The sequence below is a fragment of the Notamacropus eugenii genome, chromosome 2 (assembly GCF_028372415.1).
Source record: "Notamacropus eugenii isolate mMacEug1 chromosome 2, mMacEug1.pri_v2, whole genome shotgun sequence".
NCBI classification, from domain to species: domain Eukaryota; kingdom Metazoa; phylum Chordata; class Mammalia; order Diprotodontia; family Macropodidae; genus Notamacropus; species Notamacropus eugenii.
Window position 1 is genome coordinate 398,023,420 of NC_092873.1, and position 20,394 is coordinate 398,043,813.

The 20,394-nt window shown below is 37.1% G+C and overlaps 1 long non-coding RNA gene across 1 annotated transcript in view; it reads left to right on the forward strand.

The window, feature by feature from the left end:
* Positions 1–20,394, forward strand: part of LOC140522432 (uncharacterized) — a 371,870-nt gene that overhangs the window by 291,667 nt on the left and 59,809 nt on the right. The window contains exon 3 of the long non-coding RNA XR_011973335.1: positions 12,457–12,534. This is a non-coding gene — a long non-coding RNA (uncharacterized lncRNA). The remainder of the gene's footprint in view (positions 1–12,456; positions 12,535–20,394) is intronic.

Below are 20,394 nucleotides of genomic sequence, written 5' to 3' on the forward strand. Positions count from 1 at the left end.
GGTTTGAGAGGAAAATACATATACATGCAGAAGAGTATAACAGTCTTCTAAATTTAAAAAGAAAACTCTAAGGAGATAGGGAGGGGGGAGAGGATAAAAGAAGGATCCTTAGAGGGGAGGGTGAGGGAATAGGTTAAAAGAAGGGGTATAGAAGGGTGTTTAGATTTAGGGGAATGGGAAGATAAGGAAAGGATTGCTGGAGTAGGGGTAGATTAAGTAATAGGAATGTAAAGTAGCAGGTAGAAGTAAAGTAAAGGAGTTAGGAGAGATAGGAAAAAGATGCACAAACATAAAAACAAGATTAGGAGTAGAATCTCTTAGGGAAAGTATATTTTTATATATGTATGTATGTATGTGAAATGATAAGCCATTGTTATATATTTTCAATCTTCTGTGTTCTGTGCATATGATTTTTTTTCTTATTTCATATTTAAGTTTATAATGTTTCTTTTTCTTTTCTTTTTATGTATTTAAGTTTTAGTATTTGTCTAAAATTTAAAAAAAGAAAAAATAGCTTTGTTGGAATGATAAAGAATATGACACTGGGAGATGCTCCCCTCAGGTTGGAAGGTGTTCCACATTCTATTGAGGAGGAGCAGAAAATAACTCCAAGTAGCTAAAGTACTAATAAAGCAGCTCAGCCACAGCCAAAAGGAAGCTTAGCTGTGAATGTTTCTGGTGAAAAAAGGAAAATCTGATGCTGTAAAGATCAACATTGCATAGGAATCTGGAATGTAAAATTGTAATAGCAAGCCCCTTGACATACACAGGAAGGTCTGCTGTACAGATTCTTAGATCTTCTTTTCTAAAAGGAAAGCAACTTTTGAAGAGGTCAACAATCACTTCAATCAAGCACATACATCATTCACTTAGTTCTGGGATAAAAGTCAGCTCCCTGAACTTCAGAGAAAATAGACATGGCTTCCAACTGTCTGATATAAGCAATATATACATCATAGATCAACAGACAGATGCAAATGTCTGACCGTACATACATAGTTACCAAAGAGAGAATCACCATTTGGGTTTTCAAAGTCAGGGGGCTCCTTAGCAACTACCCAGAGTCTCCTCTGGCCAAACAAACATTTCTAATGAGTAAGCCCCCAAGTAAAACATCACTTCAGAGTACTTATGCATTTTTCAGAGTCACAGGGCATCACAAACCTTGAGAACCAGGGCCTCATTAACAAAAGGTATAGGCCTTCTCAGAAATCTTCCCAGGCTCATTAATGGGTGGGGAAGATCTTCTTTAATCACATTATTCAATCAGAGGAACTTGATGATACTAAAACAAAAACAGCAAATGACCCTACTTTGCTTGCCATTACAAAGATCTAGGAACCAAGGTAAGCTAGAAGTGGTCAAACAGGAGATGGAAAGATTTAATATCAACATCTTGGGTATCACTGAATATAAATGAATGGGAATGAATTTGATTCATGTGATCATTACATGTACTACTGTGGACAAGAATCTCTTAGAAGAAATGAAGTAGTCCTAATAGTCAATAAAAGGGTGAGAAAAGCAGCACTAAAGTACAATATTAAAAAATGACAGAATGATGTGTGTTCAAATCCAAGGCAAGCCATTCAACATTAGAGTAATGCAATCTGTATTCCAACTACTGATATCTAAGAGGCCAAAGTTGATCAGTTCTCTAAAGGCTTTCCATTTTCTAGAAATAACATAAAAAAAGATGTCACTTTCATCATAGGGAATTGGAATACTGAAGTAGAAAATCAAAAGATAATTGGAATAACAGGCCAATTTGTCCTTGGAATACAAAATGACTGGCGTGGAGACTACTAGAGTTTTGTCAAGGTAACTCATTGGTCATAGCAAACATTCTTTTTCAACAGTCCAAAAGATGATTTTACATGTAGACATCACCAGATGATCAGTATCAAAATCAGACTGATTACATACTTTGCAGCCAAAGGTGAAAAAATTCTGTATACAGTCAATTAAGACAAGACCTGGAACTGACTGTAGCTCAGATCATGAGTTATTGCAAAATTCAGAATTAAATTAAAGAAAGAAGGGGAAGCCATCAGACCATACAGGTATGACCTAAATAACATCCTTTATGAATATGAAGTGGAAGTAATGAATAGATTTAAGTTATTATATCTGGTAAAGTGCCTGAAGAAATATGGAAAGAGGTTTATAGGATTATTGTACTGGAGGCAACAACAATAACAAAAATTTCAAAGAAAAAGAAGAATAAGAAAGCAAAATGTCTGTCTGATGAGGCTTTACAAATAGCTGAGGAAAGAAGGAAAGTAAAAGGCAAAGGAGAAAGAAAATGATATACCCAACTGAATGCTGAATTCCAGAGCAAGAAGAGATAAAGTTTTCTTAAATGAACAATACAAAAAAATGGAAGAAAACAGTAGAATAGGGAAGAAAAGATATCTCTTCTAGAAAATTAGGGATATCAAACAATGGGCATGATAAAAGACAAAAATGGTAGGGACTTAACAGACATTGAGGAGATAAAGAGGAGATGGCAAGAATATAGAGAAGAGCTATATAAGAAGGACCTTAACCTCACTGATAACCAAGATGGTGTAGTTACTGAACCACAGCCAGACACCCTAGAGAATGAAGTCAAATGAGTTTTAGGAAACATTGCTAACAATAAGGTTAGTGGAGATGATGGAATTCCAGCTGAGCTATTTAAAATCCTAAAAGATGATACTGTTAAAGTCCTGCACTTAATATGTCAACAAATTTGGACATTTCATTCTACACTCTTTTCATTTGTTGATCTCATCAATTCCCATGGATAATTGTTCCCAATTATTCAGATAACTAAGCCCTTAAGTGGAACAGTGGGTGGAGCACTTGGCTTGAAGTCAGGTTGACCTGAGTTCAAATTTAACTTCAGACCCTTAACAGCTATGTGAGTCTAGACAAGTAATTTAACCTGTTTGCCTCATTTCTTCAACTGTAAAATGACAATAATGATAATACCTGCCTCCAGGGGTTATTGTGAGGATCAAATGAGTTGATATTTTATAAAATTCTTAGTGCAGTGCCTGGCACATAGTAGGCAAATAATAAATGCTTCCTTCCTTCCTTTGTTCCTTCTTTTTGTAGCAGCAATGCTATATTCACAGCACCTGTTGTGGCCATGAACATGCAGGCACAATTCTGAATTGAGAAATACAACAGACTGTCCTAAGGGAAGACAGAACCAAAACATTCATTCAGACATCAGAGAACCGAATCCATCATAGTAACAAAAAAATCTATACACAATAATAATGAAGAGAACACGATCCCCACGCCTTCCCCATGCTGGGCTTCCCATAAACCAGTTCCCTTAAACAAAATCATAAATTAGCTCTTTCACTCACACTAGCCAACTGCCTGCTTCCGTGAATCCTTCCTGGCTCAAAGCCTCTTATAACCTGGTCCTTTCTTACTTTTCAAATCTTCCTACACCTTATTCTATTCCATATAATCTATGATCCAATGATTCTGGCCCTTTTTGCTGTTTCTTACGAAAGACACTCTGTCTCTGGATTCTATATTTTTGCTTCTATATTTTTGCAAGTTGTTTCCCATACCTAAACTTCCATCATTCTTCACATCTTCCTCCTGCCTTCCTTGGATTCCTTCTGGTCTCACCTAAAATCCTCCCTTCTAACAAGAAACCTTCCTAAAACTTTTTTAATGTTAGTGCCTATCTGAGATTATCTCTAATTTATGAATGTAACTTGGTAAATTGACAACCATTAGTGTATGCATTTTGCATGTATCTTGAATAGACTCACTCTTTCTGTCATCTGTCATTCCCTACTTGTTTTTATTTTTGCTATGTAGAAATACTGATAAATGGGGAGAAGGGAAGGATTTGTTTTGTGTCCCACTATGTTACTGAAGGCATTAATTGCCTTGATTAATTGTCTGATTTTCTTTGAAAAATAACCTTAACTTATGAACTTAACAAACACCAATAAAAAAAACGATCATTTTCATATACAAAGTAGAACAGAAGAAGAGGATCATATTTGAAACTGCAAAACCTGTTGCAAATAGCTTGCTTTAAAATAAAAAAAAAATGAGATAATAAATTCAACATGTTATTTTCAAAGCTGGCCTGCTTCTGTTACCTTCCTAACTTTCTTCTGTTCACTTCTGCACATTTAAAAAAATTCAGTAACTCTTTCTTTCTTCCTTTTTTCTAAACAATGTTATTAATAATTCTCTCCTTCCTTTCCCTTTTATTCCCCTTGCCCAATTAGGCAAAAAAAAAAAAAAAAAAAAAGAAATGCATGACCATTGTGAAAGATAAAGCACAATCAAACAAAACAAATTCACACATGTGCCATTTCCAGAAACTTGTATCTTCTTCTGCACCTTGAGTTCATTGCCTCTGTCAGGGGGCATGGTAACAAGTCAGTAGTCATTTATCGAACATTTACTATTTGCCAGGAGTTGTGCTAAGGAGGTGAGTAGACAATCCTCTGGATTCTTGGTTGACCATTGTGTTGATTAGAGTTATTAATTCATTCAGAGATGTTTTTCTTTACGGTGTTGTTGTTACTAAGATATTGTTCTAGTTCTTTTCCCTTCAACTCTGCATTAGTTCATATAGGACCTAGGATTCTTCCTACCCACCCTTTTCATAATTGCTTTCATCACTTCTCAATCATTCTTTTGTTTGGTCCAGACTTGTGATTTTATCAACGTAGGTTACTCTTGTGGTGTAAATTCCCTTCACCTAATCTGATTCACCACTAACCTGTCAGTTTAGTCTTAGTTCCCATCCCTGAGAAATTAAGTGACTTGCTCTTGATCACATAACTAGTTGTGGGAGAGGCAAAATTTGAGCTTATGCCTTCTTTACTTCTTGGTCAATCCTCTATCCATTACACCCTGTGGCCAGTCAAGGTATCTGTCTATCTGCTTGCATTAAGATGTCTACTTATTACTCATATCCTACACATTTGTGTATAGACAGTTGAGGTTATGAGTTTTGTTGCCATCCCACTCTTTACATGTTGACTTTTGTTACTGGGTCTCTTTTCTCTTCTTTTTTTAATTTAATTTTTAATTTGTGCAATAAAATAAACATTTCCATAACAAAGTAGAATAATAAAAAATGATTGCATATGAAACTACAAATCTGATATGTACAACTTGCTATTCCTTTTAAATATATAATGAATTTACCATGTACTTTCCTTCCTTCTTTCCATTTTTCCTTCCTTCCTTCCTTTCTCTCTCTCTTTTTCCTTCTTCCTTTTCCCTGAACTGGCCCTATCTTCTTAGGGTTAATCTGCTATTATTTTGTTACATATTTGTGATCAGAATGCTACCACCTGAGACAGCCCTTTCCATTTTTGGATACATCAGATTGTTTGCAGAGTTTTGTTTTTAGCATTAAATTTCATTTTTTTCTCTCTGAAACCTCCCACTCATTTTTCTTAGTTCTGTCCAAGGGGAACAAATCTAATCCATCTTTTTCATGATAATCCTGAAAATAACTATAAATCATCTAATCTGTAAACAATGTGCACAGGACTGTAGACTTGTGGTTAGGAGAATGGGATTATATTCCTACTTCAGGAATTTTTTAACTTATGGTCATGGTTTCCTAAGCTTTCATCATCTCAGTTTTCTCATCTATATAATGGGGATAATAATACTTGCACTACCTAAATCCTAGAGGTCTCATGAGAAAGCCACTTTTAAAAATTGAAGTCATTCTTCATATGTGAGCCATTATTACAAATAAGCATCTCCTGTTGCTTCAATCATTCCTTATACAGGCTAAACTCAAGGTCCATCATATTGGACCTCCTCTGGAGGTTCTGTGTACAGTATGCCTATTTTGGTCTGGTCTTCTAATTAAACAGACTGTTTTGGCTAAATGAAAGTGACCATACATGGATTACTAATTTCCCAAGGATTAGGTTTGGATCACTTATGCTTAATGCAAACTTTTACACTGATCAGAACTCTATTTGTTCTTTGATGAATAAAGGCATACTCCAGGATTTTGTAGTGTTTCATAGTCATAATAGTGAGCATAAATTCTCTTTGTATGGGGCTGTCAGTATTCTTAAATGATAGTAAATCAGCTGCATGAATGGACTTCAAAAGTCATGTAGTTTTATCACCTTATTTTACAGATAAGGAAGCAGAGACAGAGAGATGAAGTGTCTTACACAAAGTTATATAGATAGATTTGTATATACTGACTCCAAATTTCACACTGATTGTTGAAACTTTATTGACCATAGTTTATAAATAGCTTAAAAATAAATCTTTGATACCTTGTTTAGTTGTCATTTGTTTCTTGAGAGAGAATTTTGTTGAATCTTAAGAAAAGAAGGTCCTAGTAATTGAGATTTCCAGTTATTTGGATTTCTGATAAATGAGAACTTAGAGTATTTGTAGAATTCAGGAAAGCCTGCAATTTCCATCAAAACCACCAGTACAGAGGATAATTAAGAGTTGATATTGCAAGACAAGGTATGTGGGATGCTAGAAAAAATATCCTTCTCCAAATATGTTAGAGCCCAACTTTATTCCCAACTGTTATGGTCCATATGTCAAAAGAAATTTTACAGTGTAGTAGAAAACACAACTCTGGGCAAGACCACCATAATTAATGGTGTGGCCTTTTAGTCAGAAAGCACATCATATGGACATTAAAGTGTTACAGCCAAGCTCAGGGGTTGACTAATGTTCAGGATCTTCTTTTTAACTTTATAGCCTGTCTTCCTGAAGTAACAAAGCAGCTCATTCGTCAATGTCAGTGCCCAAAGCTGCATACAGAAGTTGTAACCACAGCAACATTCTCTGGGTGAAAATGTGAAGCTTTCTAGAAAGAATTCCAATTTCTTTACCTTCTCAGCCATCTTAGTATTCAGCACTACTCTGATCAGTAGAAATGCTTTTCAGCTGCAGAAAAGTAAAAGATTATATTTGCTAAACCGTATGTGGAAAGAAAAAAGCCAAATTCAGATGGAATTCAGGTTTACTAAGGTCATACAAATTTTCCTCTTCCTTTTGGGAGGAATGTGAGATAGGATAAGGGCTAATTGGGAAAATTAATTGCTTGAAAGAAAGGGGTGATGAATTTAGGACTATTCCACTCAGAGAGAGAGAGAGAGAGAGAGAGAGAGAGAGAGAGAGAGAGAGAGAGAGAGAGAGAGAGAGAGAGAGAGAGAATGAATGAGAATGTGAGAATGTGAGAATGTGAGAATATTGGTTGGGGGAGAAGAGAAGGAAAAAGAGGCAGAGGGCAGAGAGAGTGATGGCATTTGCTGGATTTTTAAATGACCTAAATTAAAAAAAAAAAAACAAAAACGCCCCAAACAAAACCAATTCATTTACAAGTGAACAAACTGAGGTGAAGCAATAACTTGCCCCAAGTCACACCAATAACAAACATTAGAGGAGCTATTTGAATCTAAGTCCACTGACTCCAGAACCATTATTTTTTTCACTTCACCATTTGAGGACAAGTGAGATTTGGTTTCAAACCTGAGCTCTGGCAGAGGTAATTAAACAAATCTCTCTGAACCTATTTTCTTCTTTTGTAAAATGGTGTTAATGATAATACTTGCCTTACAGGGTTATTGTGAGAATCAAATGAGACTACATATGGAAAGCACTTTGCAAATCTTAATTCACTACATAAGTACTTGCTATTATTGTTATTCCATACACTGTGTATACTCATTATTTCTTCAGGTCTATAGCTCACATGTAAGTAATTCTGGAACCCCCTCCCCCCCCAAAAATATTTTCCCTTTGCTGGGTTCTCTATATTCTGCTCATCAATTTGTTTATTTTTTTCAGGGTTAGAGGCAAAATTGCAAATGTTGCCTTGTGAGTTCTGTACCAGATCTTAATAGTCACTGACTCTGCTTTAAGGTGCTGCTCCTTTGAAAAAGAGGCTAGTTTGAAATTGTGAAGGTTAGGCCCAGGTTGCAACAGAATTCTATCCTCACCATCTGTAGTCATATGTCCCTTTTTCTTAGAGACAATATCATGAGAAGCAGAAAAACAAAACACTGGGCATGTAGTCAGTGGATCTTGGTTTGATTCCTGACTGCTACTAATTTCACTGCTTTGTGGTTTCTGTTTCTTCATTTGTAAAATGAAGGGGGACTAGGGAAACTTTAAGATTTCTTTGGTATATAAATCTTCTGAATTTTTCAGTATGGTTTACTAGCTCTTTAACCTCCAGACAAATCACTTACCACTTCCCAGTCTCGGATTGTTCCTCTAGTTGTAATATTGGTAGTTGTGGGGATCACTGTACCCAGTACAGATGACTAGTTGGTACTTTTCACTCCCTTCTCAAACCTAGCCCATATATCTCTGTAGATTTAATAAGACTTCTTCCAGTAATCAGGTCACTTTTTTAGCCTACATATGATGGGCAGCTAGGTAGTGAAGTGGATGGAGACCCTTCTGTCTTGGAGTTAGTAAGGCCTCAGTTTAAATTTGACCTCAGATACTTACAAGCTGTGTGACTCTGGGTAAGTCACTTAACCCTATTTGTCCCAGTTTCCTTATCTGTAAAATGAAATGGAGAAGGAAATGGCTAACCACTCTAGTACCTTTGCCTGGAGTATCCCAAATTTGCTTACAAAGAGTTGGATACAACTGTAGAATGACAGAAATCTCTGACCTCTTTATATTTGAGGCAAAAATGAGATTATAGGAAGCATTTAGCTAAGAATCAGGCAGTATAGCATCTGGTACTGCATAGGTACAAGGAGGAAAAAATGGGAAAAGCATATTTTTTGGGGAGGACTTCTATCAGTGCTGTAAGAAGTAGATATAAATGGTAGCTCCAGTCTAAGAAAATCTAGAATGCCTGTGGGGATTAGGGGGAGGGATTCCACAAGTCTCTGATTCTTTGCCTTCTGTCACACATCAGTCATCCTTTGATCTACTCCTTGAAATCTCTCCTTTCTGGTCTCCTTTTATTGCTGCCATCAATTTTTTCCAGCTTAGCTTTATTAAGAACTGAGCAAGGCTGGGGAGGCTGTCCCCCGCTGTTGCTGCTTAGCTCTTGAGGTACTAAGTCATTCCTCTTGGTCTATTTCTTGAAGATTATGTATGTGTGTCACTATAAGAACTCCTTGGTGTGACTCAGTTCCCACCTTCTGGTTCAAGGTTTCCTATGGTCTTAAGTCATACTCAGTGATGAGAAGGGAATGCTTGCCCCTCTGAAAATACAAATCCTAGAATGCCCTTCAGTCCTCACACAACTATTACATATAAAATAGTGATGCTAATTGATACTGTCTACCTAATAGAATTGATTCGAGGGAAGTACTTTATAAACTTTCAGCAGTATGTGAAGGTGGGTAACTTATGATGATAATGATGAAGAGGTAACGTGGCACAGTATATGGAAGGTAGCCTTGTCAGACAGACCTGGATTTTAAAGCTATCTCTGATAAGTACCAAGTGGCTTAACATGGGAAGAGAAGCCACTGAACCTCTTAGTGCCCCAGAGAACTTTTAAAGGCTGTAGTTTATAGATAAGTTGTCAGACTGCCTAAGTAGAAGGAGTTTCCATACTTGTAGTTTCCCTGCATTGATGAAATTGTAGACCTCTCAAAATAGTAACTTCTCCTCCCCCTCCTTCCCCTCTTCCCCCTTCTTCCTCCCCCTCTTCCTGTTCTTGAGTCAGAAAGACCTGAGTTCAAATATAGCTTCAGACACTAGAAGCATAACCCTGGGCAAATTATTTAATCTTTGCCTCAGTTTCCTCCTTTGTAAAATGGAGTTAATAATAGACTCTACTTTTTCATGTTGTGAGATTCATATGAAATAATATTCATAAAGCACTTAACATACTACCAGGCACTTAGGTTCTATAAATGTTAGATATTATTATAATCATGATTATGATCATTCAATTATCTGTTTGTTTCTAGTTCCACCCATCTGCAATAACACAACTTCATCACACCCTGCTACTCTGCCCTCCATTCCACATAACTAGAAAGTGCTAAGATCTAAATCAATGATGATAATAGTAACTAGGGGAGTCCAGCTAAGTAGGCAGGATGTTACTTTTCCATCCCTATAGTTCAGAATCCTGTGTAACAAAATATGTCTAAATGGTGCTTACATTGTAAAAATGAGTTATCATCCCCTATTAATGAGTGTCTTCCAAAGGATTTGCTTTTTAGTTTTCCACATGATTAAAAATTACTCACCACAAAGAACTTAGGTGCTTATGTAGAGCAATGGAGACAGACTTAAGTTTTACTGATTTTACCTGGCCCAGCCCACCTTTTCTTGAGCCAATAGCTGAGTACACTCTTCATTTCTGTTTTGTTTTCTAACATGGTAGCAATTTTCTTTTCTCTCTATTTACCCCCCTGATTGCTGCAAACAAGATAAACTGGATTTTGCTGAATGCCAGCATTGTGTGACTCAATTTAAATTGCTATAATCTTCCCCCATTTTTTTTTTACTTTCTCTGATAATCATTCCTCTTAACTAAACATTATAATTAGCATTTTGTGTTTCTTAACAGCTGTTTTCCCTCTAGTCATCTTAAAAAACCATAAGAGAAAACTCTTGCTTTTCTTTAAGTTGCTTTGTTTTTTGATTTCTAGTTTCAGTTTTTTTCTCATCCTCTTGTTGCTTTAAAAATAAGATCATTTCCTATACATAGATCATAGATCATAGAAATTAGATCTAGAAGGGACATTAACAATCACCAGGTTGAAAAACTTCATTTTATAGATGAGAAAATGAACTTTAGATGATTAGATAATTTGCCCAAAGTCACATATGTTCAGTGGTGAATTACCTGTTAGAACTCAGGTGTCCTGATTTCCAGCCCAGTTCTCTTTTCCAACAACACGAAGTATCCTGCATTTTCTGTAAATAGCACTTTCCCTTTAGGTTTTCCTACATAATGTTGCCATGGTTTGCTGTCTTGTTTGGGTGAAAGAACAACACTTTGAAGGTGTTCATGTAGGAAGTTTGTTCTATGATTAATCTTCTTAGTCCTGTACTTACAATATTAAATCTTTATGTCAATAATCAAAATCCAAAGAACAGCCCACTCACATATGTACATATGTATGTATATGTGTGTGTATATACATATACATACATATATATATATATATATATACATATATATATATATAGGAAGGTGTTATCAAGAGACAGGAAAAAGCATTTATTAAGTACCTATTATGTGCCAGACACCGTGTTAAGCACTTTATAAATATTATCTCATTTCAGCTACACAACAGCCTGGTGAGGTAGATTATATTTCCATTTTACATATGAGGAAACTGAAGGAGAGGTTAAATGACTTGTCAAGGGTCATATAGCTAAGAAGTATTTGAGGTGTATTTGAACTCAGGTCTTTCCTCATTATTCCAGACCTAACATTGTATCAAAATCCAAAGAACAATGATATATGTAGGAAAGGCAGGATCTCCTATCTCTATCCCTCCAAAGGATCATCTTTTTTTCCATTGGCAGCAGAGAGAAAAGGCTGGTAGGTGAAGGGATACCAATAACCATGCTCCTTCCAGGGGTGGTGCATGCAATCTCTGACTAAGCCATCAAGTGGCGCTACAAAGTCCTAAACTACAATGTTCTTTCACCAGGGATAGAGCTTCCCTTTTTGGTGCCTTGCTCAGGTTCTCTGTCTAGGGTAGGGGATGAAAAAGCAAGGCCATCGCTGATCAAGAGTTCTCATGTGCTTTCATTCCACTGGGATTCTGATATTTCCTACTTCATGTGACCAATAGGACTACAAAGCATTTTATAGTTGAGTACATTTATTGAATACAGCCAAAAGACACAACATGAAAACTTTAGAACAGCTGAACCAGCTGCTCTTGGAAAGAATGGATATAGTTTTCTCAGTGGATGTATCTACTTCTGCTAACATCTGTATTTTCTAGTTCACATTCCTCAAGGGTCTAGATCTTTCCAGGGCTCATTTCTTAGATGAGGGTCATCAAACATCCCTACCAATTTTAAAGTTAGTAAAGGGGGAAAACTGAAACTCTCATGAATTGGATGACAGGCCTTGACCCTGACTCCCATAGGGCTGCCATTTGCTAATTTCCTGATAAAAGTTCAATAGTCTGAGGACTCACCCATACAGTCTTATGATGAAGGTGTTTCCAGTGTCTCTGACGTCCTCCAATGTTGACCCTGACCCTGGGTGGGAGGAGGTCATTTACCTCATAGGAAGGGTAATTCCCACCACATATAATGCTACAGTCACATCATCCATGTTGAGTTTCACGTCTGTCATTTGACCCTGTGCTCTCCTCCGGCAGCTTCTGAATCATTTCCCATAAAACCAGCCACTGTTTTTGTTTTTTAAATGTGCCTATTCATCATGTCATTAAGCTAACTTAAACAGCTCCCTGAATGTTAAAAGTCTTGGACATTTCAACTTACCTTCTTTTCTCTCTTTCTCAGAGACGTCAGAAAACGAAAGGAAAAATATCAACCACCCATGGATTTTAATACCACATTGGGGTGTTAGATGTACATATGGTATGTACTCAATAAATGTCTGTTGAATTTAATTGAAACCAAAAAAAAGAATCAATTAAATGAATAGATGTGTTTCATTCTAAAATAAAACAAAAACAGATAAATTAGTTCATAGAATTTAGAACTACAAGAAACTTTAAATCCTTCTGTTATAGGCAAGAAAATTACAAACATCTCTGCCCTGGCTAAATATCATTTGTGAGAATGTGGACAATTTTTGACATTGAATTTGACATTGAATGCTGTTAAGCTAAAGATTATGTAGAGGACAGAGAAGGTCCTTGAGTCTAGCAATATATGATTCAGTGGAAAGAACTGGGCATGTTTAGCCTGGAGAAAAGAGGGCTTGGGGAACATGAAAGCTATCTTCGAGTATTTGATAGGACTCATTTGGAACATGCATTATACATGTTCTGCTTGGCTACAGGGGATAGAACTAGGAACAATGAATACAAGCCTTAAAAAATCAAATTTAGACCTATTGTAAGGAAAACATCTTCAAACTGCTAACTCCCCAAAGCTATTATATCTCTTCCCAAAGAATGGGTTGCCTCAGAAGGTAGGGGGTTTACTCTCACTAGAGGTCTTAAATGGAAGTTTGAGAGTCCACTTGTCTCGAGTTTGAGGGAATAAGTCTACAGGTTGGAGAGTTGATCAGCCTCTTTTACAAATGGTAGAAAATGCTTTCTATTTTAAGAGATAGGTTGTCAAAGTGACTCCTGGGTCATAGAATCAGAGATTTAGAGCTAGAAAGGACCTTAGCTTTTATCCAATGCAACCCCATCATTTCCAGATGAGGAAGCTCATAGAGGTGAATTGTATTCCACAGGGCTACTGAGAAATGACAACAAAATTTAGTATAGGACAAATGTATAGTCTTCTCAGGATTTATTGAAGGATATTCTAGATCCAGCTGGATCACGGATGAATAGATAAAGACTAGGAGGTGAAAACTTCCAAGAACTCCTCACATACTACTAGGTGAGGAGCATGTTCCTCCAAGGCTGCAGCTTTCCAGACCGTACATTAGTCATTGACACACTGATGCATGTAACAGCATCTGTGTGAGGGATGCAGGATGAATGTTCGACAAAAAAGTTCATGCTTATGTTGAAAAAAAAGAGACAGAACAAAGCTCGGTTTTTGACATGTCAGCAAAGTCTTGCCCTACAATCTGATCTAAAGGGTTTGGGAATACCATGGTACATATGGATGGGATTGTGGATGAGTCTTTTGGGAAAATTCAGTCTTGGCACACATTCAGTATCTTCAGTAGGCTCAAACACAGGTTATCATTATCTAGAAATTAGGTCTGCAGAGAGCAGTTTCTCATAATTAATCTAAGACACTTCCCAGGTAACCTGGGGAAGAAGCCATTATTTTAGGATACACAGCCTACCAAATCTAGTTGTTAATAATTATTTTAATAATGACTGGAAGAAACTAAAGTTGTTTTGAGTGGGGGCAAGTTTTCCAGTAAGTTTTCTTTTAGTAATAACTTTTAAAGAGGGAAAAATCCTAGCTTTTTATATTTTAGCATGAAAATTAGAGATTATAAAAGTGGCTACACTTCAAATACAACAAGAAAGATTAGAACAAATGATCCTTGAGGAAAAGGAATGTCTCCCAAATGGGATTTTCATTTGTAGTTTTAGTCCAAAATGAGTGATGAATGGATCCAATCCCACTCGGTTTATCCCTAGATCTCATTTCTGAAGAAAAAAATCCATATATTAGTAGCACTTTGGACTGGGAGGTGGAGAGGGTCACAGTTCCCTAATAAGTGCCTGACTAATAATAATATCACATCAGATAGTTCATAGGGCATCTAGGTGGTACAGTGGACCCAGCACCAGGAAGACCTGAGTTCAGATACAGCCTCAGATGCTTACTAGCTATGTGACCCTAGGTAAGTGACTTTGACCTCAGTTTCTTCATCTGTAAAATGAGCTAGAGAAACAAATGGCCAACCACTCCAGTATCTTTGCCAAGAAAACCCCAAATGGGGTTATGAAGGGATGCCTCCTGTCAGTTGTACATGGGGTTTCTTTTTCAGGTATCAGTTGGATCCGATAGGCCTCTTTAGGCCCTTCTAACGATGACCTTCTGCAATTCTATTTTGTGTAAGTCCTTTGTGTGTACGTTATCTCCCTCTTGCAGATTCTAAGCTCCATGAAGCAGAGATTGTGTCTTTGTCATCTGTATGATCTCCAGCACATGCTTCCCTATGTCAGCAATTCATGACTTCATTTGTATGGGGGCTTTCTCTAGCAGAGCAGACTAGAACTCTTAGAAAATGTTCTTTTTTTAAATTAGATTGACCCTTCTGCAAAATCATCTCCTAATAACCATGATTGCAGGGCTGAGCTTGTTCCCACTTAGCTAGCTTGGCTACTGAATGAAGGACAAGTGATAACTTATCATATACCCTCACTTGCAGTTGTTCCATCATGGTAAAGTCTGAAAAAGTATGCCACAGACATGAAAAGGCTCTATAATAAGACATTAATGGGGAGTTTTGTATATAGTACTCAATAAAAGTTTGCTAGTTCAAGTTGATGTTTTCCTTAATTTCCTTCAAGTATTGTGGCAAGATAGTTACTAATTTTGTTCCTTAGAATCTCCATCTCTAAAATGTTTATAAATAGTGATGAAAATTAGGTTGGACCAGATCGCATTATAAATCATAATGAGATTCAAAAGGATATGTGACCTAAATGTAAAAGGTCATATCATACGCAAATTAGACAAGAAGGGAGAGAGATAACTTTCCCAACTGTGACTCTGGTGAAGATTCTCAGAGAAACAAGGATAAAGGAGAAAACAGAAGATAATGATAATAGTAGTCATTTTTATGGTACTTTAAATTTTGTAATATCATATGCACAGGCCAGTATCTGCCACAGGCTAGAGATTTAATAAATGTTTATTGATTTATTATGTAACCATGCACAAATATATATGTATATATACATACACATATGTAAATATGTACAATCAAATATACACATATTTACACACACGTGTTTATACACAAATATCTTTTCTTTGTGTGATGTTCATTTTTAATTATTCAGAAACTTTCACACTCAATGGTCATGTACTACTAGCAGATTATTGACATTAAAAAGATGGGCCTTGATTCTCAAAGAGTTTAGAATTATGAAAGAGCCCTGATAAGTATATGTGTGTGTGTGTGTGTATTTATGAAGAAAGCATCTGGAATATTTGGTTGCCCCTCTCGTTTGTATTTATGGAAGAATATGGATCAGAAATTGGATGGGATGGACAGGAATGGATAGGTTTATGGGCCTCATTCTTGGTGGGAACATTCAAAATGATGCGATCAAAGACCAAGTTTTCAGTGTAATGCTATCGCCATCTTTTACCTCTTTCTTTTGCATCTTGCCCACCCCACCTACTTTTCCAACCATTCATATTCTTGCTATCCTTTATGCCTTTCATTGTATGTAAACGATTTCTGGTAAATGCAAAAGTTGTGAAATGATGATTCAACTATTGAAGGGGAAAGATTTTCTATAGGATATATTTGATGAATGACTTTTCATCAGTGTCTTCAATTCAGTTATAAATTTGATAAACTGGACTTCTGCATGAATATTCAAGACTGCACTACCAGTAATCTTTAAGTGTGAATTTGTTTTAAGTTTGTGAATTTATTATCCACTTTAAATAAAGTGGTAGCAATGCACACTATTTTTTTTTTTTTAATATCCTTCCAGTGTATCCCTCTTGCCTCCTTGTCTCTTTGTCCTAAGGTTTTAACTGTCTGGAGATTTTGTTCATTGGTTTGAGCAGGTTTAGGGTAATTACCATTGCTCTCAGTCTTCATTAAACAAGAAACAATGCATGGCTGGAATTAAAAAATTGATGATGGAAACTAGAATGAAAGAGCCCTGTAACATTAAGCAAAGTAGGATTTTGTGATGTTTTTCTGGATTGAGTTTTAGCCAATCAACTGCCTTTGATTGAGTCTTGTTTTTGATTGAATCAATCGAGTTGTTGATTAAAAACAGTATCTATCTATCTATCTATCTATCTATCTATCTATCTATCTATCTATCTATCTATTTATCTATCTATCTATCTATCATCTATAGTAGAGAGAGCAGTCAGAAGCACAGCTGAGAGAGAGAAGTGGGCAGAAGAGTTTGGGGACAAGTTTGGAGTGGAACATTCCCCATGAGCTGAGACAAGGAATAAGAGCAGAGAGCTGACTGTGTGCGAATGAAGGCAAGTGCTGGGAGTGGTGGGCCCATGGAGAAGGAGCCCACGGAGGAGGAGCAGAGGGGTTTGGAAGTCAGTCAAGATGAGAATTTTACTTGGGTTGTGTGTATTGATAAAGGAGATTATTCCTACAGTGAATTAGGGGCAGAGGGTGTGGTATTTTCTGCTACCCCTTAAGGATGCATCATGCTAGCCTGGAACCCCCTGACTTTGGAGATGCAATGATATATGCTATGCCCCATATGGCATATTGAGTATTATGAGACACCTATATGTATTAGATGATATGTTTTGCTTAACGATGTTGCTATGGACGTTATACTTCACTTTACTGAACAATGTTTAGTTTATTGCTGAACAGAGAATTCATTACTATGTGATTAGACCCATAAAATCATTCATAGCAGTAGTCCTCAGGGGTGCATTGGGCATTACAAGTCCACAACTTGTAAATATATTTTTACATAGTCATGTAGAAAAGAATGCTTAAAGGCCAAGTACTAAGGTAGGAAGGGAAAGTAATGGGCATTTTTAAAGTACCTACTATGTGCCAGGAAATGTGCTAAACACTTTACAGACATCTCATATGATCTTTGCAACAAACTTGTGATGCCATTATGCTGTTATGCTATTATAATCCCTATTTCATCATTGAGGAAACTGAGGTAGATAGAGGTTAAGTGACTTATCTAGGGTCATACAGCTGGTAAGTGTATCTGAGACCAGAGCTGAGGGCAAGTCCTGAGGCTACATCTTTCAGACATCAAGTCTAAAGCTTCATCCACAGTGCTGTCTAGCTGTACTAAGGAGTATAAATATTCAATATATTTATCTGATCTTTAATTCTATTCATTTCTAAGTTTGAGGTTAAAACATTGAAACTCCCACTTTTCTTTTTTTCTTCATCACAATTGTCCCATTATCATTCTAAAATAAATATCTTGGTGAAACAAATTGGCTTTAGTAGAAGCAGTTTTGTAGATTGGATTAGGTTAAAAATGCATTTCTGACCTCAGAATGCCTGAAATATTTATGAGGAAGAGAGAAACGAGAGGATGATTTTCCCCCTTCTATTTTATTAATTTGTTTTTAGTTTGCAACATACTTCCACAAGATTTTGAGCTCCAAATTTTCTCCCCATCTCTCCCCTCCCCCCCAAAGAGAGCATGTATTCTGATTTTCCCTTCCCCAATCTGTCCTCCATTCTATCACCCTCTCTTCTCTTGTCCCCTTCCCTTCTATTGGCAAGATAAGTTTCTATACCTCATTGCCTATGTACCTTATTTCTCAGTTAAAGATAAAAACAATTTTTAACCTTTACTTTTAAAACTTGAAGTTCCACATTCTCTTCCTTCCTCCCTTCTCACCCACCCTCATTAAGAAGGCAAGCAATTAGATATAGGTTATACATGTGTAGTCATGCAAAACACTTCCATAACAGTCATGTTGTGAAAAGAGGGTATTATTTGGTATCTTGATTGATATAACGAGTCTGTTGTAGGAACTAAATTATTCCACTGTTCTGGATGAAAGTCAATGTCAACTTGAACCCTATAATGACCAATGACCATAGTCCAGAAGTCAGGACAGTTGAGCTGTGAGAATAGGAAGGCAGGGATTGAAGCCTGCATTACTAATAAAGACAGGAGTCTCTCTCTCCTACCATGAGATTGAATATGAGATCCTAGACCTCTGGACCTCTAAATTGACTTTAATGCTGACTCTGAAGAGTTAATTTCTTGACAGGAAACAGTGTAAGAGATCCAGGTGAAACCTTATTGTGGCAGAGATATGCAGCACTGATAGATTGACAACTGGGTGCCTTCCCTATATGTTTGTGTCTGCTTGTGTTGCAAGTATCCTTGGAGAGTTTTGTTGATCTGACTGTGTGTCAGTCTGCCTTAAAGGGCCACCTGCAATTGTCCTCATCTCTATCTTGCTACTGGACCTAGATGGCTTAGGAGGATAAAGTGAGGCTGGTGGCTTTGCACAGCCCTCCCTCACTTAAATCCAATTCACTTGCAAGTCATGAAATCATCTTCCTGACATCATGGTCCTCTCCAAGAATGAAGGACAAACAGCCACAACAGACTCTCTTAAATCTCAGTGGCCCATCCCATTGGTCTACTCTATGTATATTACAGCTACGTCAAGAAGGCATGAGGCTTGTAGGAGAACAGAATTAGAGATACCCTTTGGTATTATTGAGATTGTTGTATTTAGAGTCAGCCGACCTGGGCTCATATCCCCCTCCAATGGTTGCTACTACTGTTAGGCACAGTTTGCCCTTCCCCCACCTCCATTTTGCCATCTTTTACATCTTACAATGCTCCTTCCAAGTATTCTGAGCTCCAATGACACTGGTCTCTTTGCTATTCTTCTTACAAAACATTTCATCTCCTGACCGGGCATTTTCACTGATTGTCCTTCCATGCATGGAATGCTCTTTATTCTCATCTCTACCTCCTGGCTTCCTTCGAACCCTACTGAAAATATCATTTTGTACAGGAAGTTTTGTCCTGTCCTTTTTAATCCAGTGCCTTTCCCCTGTTGATTATTTTCAGTTCATCCTGTATAAGCTGGTTTGTACATAGAGGTTTGAGGTGTTAAATGACTTGCCCAAGATCCCATAGGTGTGTGTGGCAGAGCTTGAGCCCAAACCTAGGTCATCTCACTCCAGATACAGTCACTCCTTCTACTGCTTGCTGGTGTATCCTTTTCTTACAAATGAAGTCTAAATATCTTTTTTTTTTTCTTCCAGCACTATGTTTGACAGTGTCTTTTAAGATGTCCATTTTCCAGAGCAGGGCTTCATGACATAGAATCCATGAACTTAAAAAAAAAAGGATATCTGTCTTAATTCAATGTAATTTATTTCCTTTACAATCTTATGTATTTTATGTATTTATAAACATTATTCTGAGAAAGGATGCATAGGTTTCATGAGACTGGGTAAGGGTTCCATGATAGGAAAAAAAGGTTATCTATGCTCTAGGGTATCTTTTATTCATTTAGTCATTTTAGTCATGCCCAGTCTTTCCTGACTTCATTTGGGGTTTTCATGACAAAAATACTGGAGTGGTCTACCATTTCCTTCTGCAGCTCATTTGACAGAGAAGGGAACTGAGGTAACAGGGTTAAGTGACTTGCCCAGAGTCTCACAGCCAGTAAGTGTCTGAGGCCAGATTTGAACTCAGGAAGGATAATTTCCCTGGCTCCAGATCCAGTCCTCTATCCACTGTGCCACTTAGTTTTAGTGTGTACATAAGCCTGTTTTTGTAGGACTTTTGAAAATAGAGATTAGGGTACCCTGACTGCAACATCAACGCCACTGTTCCCATAATTCTAGAGGAGACAGGGCTTTTTGTTAAACTATGTAGCTCACAGGAGGGACTGTGATCAACCCAAAACATTCAGTGTGTGAGTAACTCCCACAGGAGCCAAATGTCCACAGTCTTGTTGGGATGAGCCAAATTCCCCTCAGGTACATTTAGAAAGATAGACCATAGTCCTCTTGGCCCAGACAGAAAGAGACAGGAAAGAAGAATTGAGAGAAATCTGTCACTATTAAGCACATTCAGAGGGGGAGAATAGTTGAGCTGTAAACTCAGG